Here is an 8,094-nt window from a genome sequence, read left to right as displayed (position 1 = left end):
GACTAAGTGAACCAGAATGCCCCAAAACTCCCCTCCGAGTCATGACTGTCACAAGTGGAACTTCCACATCTCGTAATGCACCCTCCTCCAGATCATCATCATAAACATCCATAATAAGTTCATCTGCATGCCCAGCATAAACCCCTGCTACTGGGCCAGTTTCCATCACTCCCACCATCTTGAAAGTGCCATAAAAATATTGTCATTGCGCACTGCGCCTCACACCCCAGAAGAGAAATCCGCTCCAGATCCCCCTCCTGTGCCCCCCCCCCCCCCAGACTGAACCAATTCCTGTATAGGTAATTTTTAGTACATGTTCTGGTCCCCTTCATAATGAACCATAGGTGTAGTAGCATCCCCTGTCCGCCCATCCTGAACGGCGGTGGCGTCTCCTCCAGACTCAGCATGCACATCAGCTTGCCGCAGCGTCGTAAAAGCAACTTGCTCACCAACAGCCCCATCCCCAATCAATAGGTCGAATGCGCTGAACGGGGAGACTCTCCCCCTAGTGCCACACCTACCACCGTACCTTACCTGTAGGCAACTGCAGCAATGTCCGAAAGAATGCCATAAAATCGTCATTGAGCACTGCGCCTCACACCCCAGAAGAGAAATCCGCTCCAGATCCCCCTCCTGAGCCACCTCCCCAGGCCGAATTGCCGCATGCGCAGTCCGCAATGTCTTCGCAAAGAAACTGACAACGTCATCGCAGGCGGTAAAAAGGCAGCCCCTACCACCCCTCCCAACGGAAGAGGCTCACCCTAAAGCGGCAACCCCCCCACCCCCATGCCCCACAACCAAGCCAGCTGGGAAAACAGAGGTTACATTTATTTATTTAAGCGTGGTTATAGAGCGCGGACCTTACCCGAATGTGTCAGAGCGCTTTACCATAGGAACAGCTGAAAATGAGAACAGGACAAGAACAAATCACAAAAACAAAAGGTACAGTACATGAGACGAAAGAGTCAAACGTGGGCAAACAAAATACAAGAAGTAGCAAACAGTGCATAACAGGAAGAAAAATGACGTGTGCAGGTCCCCAAAAGCGTACAAAGTACAAGTAGCAGTAGAATACCGCATTAAATGGAAGACACTCAAACACAAGAACCAACGTACCTAGGCAATGGTGGCACCTGAGCCAGTATCTAAAGCAAACAAAGATAAGAGGCAGCAAACAGTATGTCACAAGAGAACAAAGACGAGTGCACAGTACAAAAGAACACCAAACACAGGCAAAAGGGGGGCATTACTGCAATAAATGGCAGGCTCTCAAACCACACGAGCCCACTGCGAAGACACGTCCATAGACATGGAGACTAGAAATTCTCCATACGAAAGGGCCCTCCCACAGACAATTACCAAAAACCAAGGGTGGAAAGGAGACACAACAGAAGTCCTGAAAGGACACTGAATGGCCTGAGCAAAAAACCCGGCAAGGACCAAGACATACCGTGAAGCAGGGGCATTGGGAGGTGGGAAACAGTGAAAGCTGCTCACAACGACAGGGCTCGCTCTCCCCCCCTCCCCCAGAGCAGCTCGCCCAAAGGACCACCCCGCCTCACACCAGATGCCCCCCCAGCGGCCCCCGCCCCAGAGGGGGGGCAAAACAGACCTCCGGAGGAGCGCCCGGTGGCGCGGGGCATCACCAACCAACTTGCACCCGACCCCCCCACTTACCGGCTTATGGGCATGGCAGCAGCACTGTCCGTCGAGTCGATGGCGTAGACAGACAGGCAGAGACCGCCTAAGCCACGCCTCCAGCCGCCGTCCTGCAAGGACGTGTGCGCCCAACCAGCGACACCAGAAGCTCCAGCCACGAGGGGGGGGTCCTCCTGGCCCACTTCCCGAACGGACTAGGCGAGCCCACCCAACCTCCACAAAACAAACTCCGCTGTCCGCCTCCCGCCGAAAGGCCCTCTCTAAACCCTGCCCTGGCCCTATATATAGACTCTGACTCTCTCCCTAATTAACCTCACCTGTGGCCACTCCGTCCGCGCGAACCTACCCAGGGAGAGACCGGCTCGCGCATGGCTCTCCCTGGGTCCCCCCTTGTCCTATAAACTATTTAACAGGATAACCGTGCCAGGGCTACAGTGCAAAGTAAGTGTATCCGCTAGACAGAAGCGTACAGTGCGAGCTGGTCAAAGACGAGACAGTAGGAAAGAATAATTCAGTGTGATACGCGTAGGCAGGTGCCTCTCTTTGGTTTCTGTGTTGAATCAAACGTGTTACTGCCATTTTGAATTGGGCAAAGGGAGTTATTTTCCCAACGTACCTATGAATTAGAAATCATCACATGGGAGATATAGAATCTTATTGCACACAGAACAGAGAGAGTACAACTGCACAATTAATTGACTTCAATATCTTTAAAAAAAAAATACTCCTATCATTAATCTACTACAGAAATCCCTACACATCTGTAATAACGAAATACCATCACTACTCTGCTGTAATAGCAGTTTGGTGTTGGTCTGTAATACAACATCCCCTGCTTGACAACTTGGGCCTTCATTGTGAGTTAGGCGGTAAAACGGGTGCATTACAATCACAGCCGATTTTAATGGTACCAGTCGGTAAGACTGTCCTCGGCCCTGAAACAAAAAAGAAAACAAAAAAAAACGTGATTGCAAGTATATTTCGGGTCCGATGTAAATGGAATTACTGTGTGACACTTTACCACTCGGGATTTTCCAAGCCACTAAAACCCGATCAGAAATAGAACACTTTAAAACAGGAAAAGACATCAGCAAGCGTAAAATTGACAAAAAGACGGGGGCTGGCTTCAAGCGAAAATTGCATTACTCTGAGTCCTACTCCCTCGTTTCCCTTACTTACACAATGAGGCATCTCTGCCTCACCAGACACCCATACCCACGTGATTTATCACGTGAGGACTATAAATAGTCCCCAGCCCCCACACACCTCCTGTAATACCACATAAATCGAAACCACACCAAAAGGTTGGCCTAGACCATCAGGGAGAGAGGGAGGGATGTAAGTAAGGGAAGCAAGGGAGTAGGACTCAAAGTAATGCAATTACCAGTAAGTAATTGAAGCATTACCTCATCGTCCACCCCTCGCTTCCCTTCCTTACACAATGAGATGTAAAAAGCCAAACAGGACAACCAGAGAAGGTATGCAAAAAACAGGTTTAATAAAAAACACAGAAAACAAGGGAAAAAACACTATTCAGGAATCATAGTAGAAAGAACCCTGGGGCATATTATCAAGGGGGTTTATCTCCGCTTTTTTGGCTTTAAAAGCCAAGAAAGCGGAGATAAAATTATCTCCCTATTACCAAGCTGTCGCTAATACCAGTTAGCGACAGCTAGTAGGAGATAGCGACCATCTTGGGCCCCACTTTGCATGTCAGTGATATTTATCACTAATGAGATGCAAAGTGGGCGTGCCAAGATGTTAGAGACTGAAAACAGTCGCTAACATCGCTATCTCCTATTACCAACCTTTGGAGATATTCGCGCTAAGCGGGAATATCTCCAAAAGCTAACACCTGCCCTGAGCAGTTCTTAGCCATGTTATCCAATGGGAGGTGGATAACATGGCTAAGAGCATTTGCTCGATAATGCATGAATATCGCTGACTTTTCAGCGATATTCATGCATTTCGGCCGTTTTTTATCGCATTTGCGATAAACCTTGTTAATAGCAAGGTTTATCTGCGATAAAAATCGCCGATGTGCGGCGATAATTTTTGTCTCTAAACAAGTTAGAGACAAAAATTATCGCTAGTTGTTGGTAATATGCCCCCCTGTGTCCAAAGACATCAGCACAGACAACCTCCTGGCCAATCCTGTAATGAGAGGCAAAGGTCAACGGTGAAGCCCAGGTGGCAGCCTGGCAAATCTCAGAAATGGAAGCCCCTTGGACCTCCACACAGGAAACAGCCATGGAGCGAGTGGAACAACCCTGAACCCCCAAAGGAAAAAGGTGCCTCCCCTCCTTGTATGCCAAAGAAATCAGCAAACAAACAAAACGACTCAAGGAAGGAGTAGAAGGACGTAAACCCTGATACACAGGCCCAAAATGAACAAAAAGGGAATCCGAGAGACGGAAAGGAGCGACCCGTTCCAAATAGACCAGGAGAGCCCTCCTAACATTCAAAGAGTGCAGCCGCACTTCAGACTCCGAGGACGGGGAATCAAAAACGGAAGGAAGGACCAACTCCTGATCCCTGTGGAACTGAGAGTCCACCTTAGGACGCAAAGAAAGTATCGGCCACAACACGATTCTGTCCTCAACAACCCAACAAAAAGGGTGTTTGGAAGAGAGAGCACCCAGTTCACCCAGGCGGTGAGCAGAGAAAATGGCCACCAAAAAGAAAGATTTTAGGACAACAGGCGCACATCAACAGAAGGCAAGGGCTCAAAGGGAAAGGACATCAAAGCGTCCAAGACCAGAGACAGATCCCAGGTCGGAAAATGCCTCAGAGGGGTAGGAAGACCATTACCCAAACCCCTAAAAAGGCGACTGACCAACCCCTCAGAATCTGAGAGATTGCCCCAAGAGCTTCTAACTGCCTTAATCGCAGCCCATTGCAAACGAAGGGAAGAAACCTTCAAGCACAAGGCAGCACCCTCCTGAAGAAACAGCATCACCTCAAACAAAGAAGAGGAAGTAGGGTCCAAACACTTGACAAGACACCACCGACTGAAAGAACGCCAGTGCCGCAGGAGAGAGCATCCACCGCCCAGGCTGACCCATCCCGACTGCGGGAGACAAACCGGGTCACCAAGGCATTGCCCACATTCGCAAAGAGGACCACCACCGTAACACCCCAAGGCATTGTCAGCTCAACAAACAGCTCCTGATGAAGGCAGAAATCCACAGAGGACCGAATGGCCCTGCTGAGGGCATCCGCAAGGGAATTGGACACCCCCTGAACATGGATCGCCGAGAGCTCCACAGATGAGACTCCACCCAAACAAACAACCGCCTCGCCACTAGGGCCAGAGAAGAGGACCTGGTCCCCCCTTGTCTGTTAACGAAAGCCATGGCAGTGATGTTGTCCGTCCTGATCAGGACAACGGAACCCTGCAGAAACTGTGAGAAGGCCAACAGAGCCAAACGGACCGCCTCCAACTACCTCCAGGTCGATGACATCCTGCTCTGAGAGGGAGACCAGAATCCCCTGGACCGATGAACCCCCAGCCAGGCCCCCACCCCAAGAGGCTGGCATCCGTGGTCACCACAACCGGAGCCGGAGGAGAGAGAGAGACACCCTTCAGCAGATGACCTCGAACCAGCCACCAACCCAGAGCCATCTTGATCTGAGGGGAAACCGGGATCGGAGAAGAGAGGGGAAGGCAATGGGGAGACCAATGCGCCAGAACATGAGCCATCAGTGTGTGTAAATGAAACCTGGCCCATGGAACCAGAAAAACTGTGGCCGCCATATCCACCTGAACTTGGAGCCAACGAGCTGCCACCTGCACCGGTTCGGACAGAAGAGATAGGATGTGAGAATGAATCTTGGCCATCCGAGCCCAGGCAGAGTGGCCACCCCTAAATCTGTCCGAAACCGAGCCCCAATGAAGAGACGATCTTGGGACGGAACAAGAAACTACTTTCCCAGATTGACAAGAAAGCCGTGCTCCCTCAAAACGACCAGAACCACCTCCGTGTGATCGAGAGTCAACTGGAAAGAGGGAGCATGAATTAACCAATCGTCCAGGTAAGGATGAAGAAATATCCCTTGACAGTGGACCAGAGCCACCAAAGGAGCCAAAAGCTTGGTGAAGACCCGAAGAGCGGACTTCAGCCAGAATGGCAAAACCACAAACTGGAAGTGAAAGTCGCCAATCGCAAAACGAAGATACTGCTGATGAGTCTGAGCCACTGGAATGTGAAGGTAGTCGTCCTGTAAATCGATAGATGACATAAAGTCCGGGACACCCACCAACGGTATGATGAACTGCAAGGCCACCATTTTGAAGTGAACGGTCCAAACCCAATCATTCAACCTTTTTAGGTCCAGAACCAGCCGGAATCCCCCTGACACCTTCTGGACCAGAAGCAAAATGGAATAACATCCCTGCCCCCGCTGTGCCAGAGGGACCGGAACAATGGCCTTCTTTGACAGAATATCCCGAACCCCCTCCAGAAGAGCCTCCCTCTTGGCCGGAGACCTGGGGATAGGAGTAAAGATGGTGCCCCAGCCGGGTGGAATGGCAACAAAGTCAATAAGATAACCTCTTCTGATAATAGTCAATGCCCAGAGATCCCTTACATCCAGCCGCCAAGCTTCCAGGAACGACAACAGCCTCCCAATCACAGGACTTGCGGCTGAAACACAGTTGACGTCAGGACTTCCTCCTGAAGGTATCCGCCGGAGTCTTGGGACCAGCCAAGGCAGAAGACTTCTTGGGCCGGAACTGGCGTTTACGAGCAGAAAAGTTTTTAGAGGACTGCTGGGAATACTGAAATGACAAAGAGAAGGACGGAACCGGATTCCAGAAACGGTGAGAACCAGAGGCAGACGCCTTGCTCTTGTAAGGCAGTGCATGCTTACGATCCTTGAAAGCCTTAGTGATCATACGATCCAGCTGCTCACCAAAGAGCATCTTGCCATCAAAGGGGATCCTAAGGAGCGAGGACTTCTCTGAAGAATCATCTTTCCAGTCACACCCACAAATTTCGACAAGCCAAAACCAAGGAGCCAGAGGCCATGGCTGAAGACCGAAGCACATCCGAGGAGACGTCAGCCAAGAGCTTAGCCTCTTGTTCCATGTGGACAAGCAAGCCAGAGCAGTCCGTCTCCTCCTGAATAGCCGTGGCCAGCTTCCCAAAGTCAGACACCAAGGATTGGGCCGCATACGAAGAGTAAACGCCAGCTCGCAAAGACAAATTCCCAGCGGAAAAGGCCTTCTTCAGCGCACCATTCACCTTCTTATCCGTGGCATCAGTCGGAGAACAATCTTCTGGATTGATAGATGTATGACCAATCAGTAGCCAACATGGCATCCACCTTTACAGAGTGAGGAAGAGAGACCTCCCCCTCCTCCAGGGAATAAAGTTTCTGCAAAAAGCGAGGAACTGAGGAGCGTTCCAGGTCCCGCCACTCCCCCGAAATCAAGTCCTTGATGCATCCATGAAAGGGCATAGCAAGCGCTGGAGGCTAAACATATTGTGGAAAGATGTCATCGGACCCCACAGGAGCAGAAAATGAGAAAACCCCAAGTTCTCTCTAATGTGTTGGAGAATTGCAGGCCTCTCATCCCCACGTACAAACTTCCCCGAAGAGGTAGAAGGCTTGGCAATGTCCGAAGAAGAAGAGTACTCAGAGGGAGAGTCCACCGGACCCACCGCAGCACGAGAAGACCTGCACTTTGCAGGAACCCTTGATTCCGTAGCACGAGTCACAGCAGCCTCAATAATGACCTGCACCTCAGAAGCAGACAGGAGGGCTGAAGAATCCTCCGGACCCTGGGACCTGGTCCAACGAGCCGGGATAGGAATCTCATCATCAGAAGAGGAGGACAAAACACGTAAGCACTTGGAGGTACGCTTAGCCATAATGAAAATGGTCGAAGAAGCACAGCAGTGACAAGCCTTAAATAAGGAGTATCCCTGAAACCAACCAATGGATACAAAATTATGGGAGGTAACCAATGAAGTAGCAAGAAAACGAAAAATCAATCAGTAAATGACAAAAAAGAAATAAAAACGACCTCTTACGAGGCCCCTACTGTAATGGAGCATCAGAAACAGCCAGCCGAGGATCTTCAGCACATCCGACAGCGGCTGTCTCCCTTTCCGGCCTCCAGAACTGGAACTACAGCCCCAGCCACTAAGGGCCGGTGACTCCGTCACCCAGAACCTGTCCGCCCAGCGGTCGAAGAGTTCACCGCTACTCCTGCAACGCGGTGAGTAAGGCTTGCGTACTCCAGGCCGGCATCGTCAGACCCAACAGGCAGCATAAAGCAAGGGCAAAGCCCTCAGAATGTGAAGAATGACTGCAGCTCCGCAAAACGGGCAGCGCATCTCACAATGGTGAGACAAGAAAAAACAGGTGGTGTGTGGGGGCTGGGGACTATTTATAGTCTTATCAAACAACAAAAGACTGGTGTGAAAG

The sequence above is a fragment of the Lissotriton vulgaris genome, chromosome 6, assembly GCF_964263255.1.
Source record: "Lissotriton vulgaris chromosome 6, aLisVul1.2, whole genome shotgun sequence".
NCBI lineage: Eukaryota > Metazoa > Chordata > Amphibia > Caudata > Salamandridae > Lissotriton > Lissotriton vulgaris.
The sequence above is the reverse complement of the archived record's forward strand: the minus strand, read 5'-3'. Positions refer to the sequence as shown.